Source organism: Chrysochloris asiatica, unplaced genomic scaffold (genome assembly GCF_000296735.1).
Source record: "Chrysochloris asiatica unplaced genomic scaffold, ChrAsi1.0 scaffold00526, whole genome shotgun sequence".
Taxonomy (NCBI): Eukaryota; Metazoa; Chordata; class Mammalia; order Afrosoricida; family Chrysochloridae; genus Chrysochloris; species Chrysochloris asiatica.
The window spans coordinates 279,536-280,022 of record NW_006409044.1 but is presented as its reverse complement, the minus strand read 5'-3'; positions in this window follow the sequence as shown (position 1 = coordinate 280,022).

Below are 487 nucleotides of genomic sequence, written 5' to 3'. Positions count from 1 at the left end.
GAATACTTCAATTTCATCATCACTGGCATTAGTAATTGGTGCATAAATTTGAATGATGTGATATTAGCTGCTTTCTTTTGGGCACATATGGATATTATCCTTACACAGACAACACTGTACTGCAAGATACATCTTGAAATGTTCTTTTTGATGATGAACATGATGCCATTCCTCTTCAGTTTGTCATTCTGGCATAATAAATTATATGACTGTCTGATTCAAAATGACCAATGCCAGTTCCACTTCAATTCACTAATGCCTTGTGGCACTGTGAGATAAAGCACTGAACCAACCATGCCGTGGAAACCCTATACAGGGTCGTGATGAGTAAGAACCGACTCAACGGTACTTAATAACAACAATAATGCCTCTTGGTGGTTGTGTGTCACCAAGTTGATTGTGACTCAGAGTGACCCTGTATATGGTTTCCAAGGCTGTAAATCTTTCCAAAGCAGAAAGCTTCACCTTTCTTCCAAGGAACAACTGG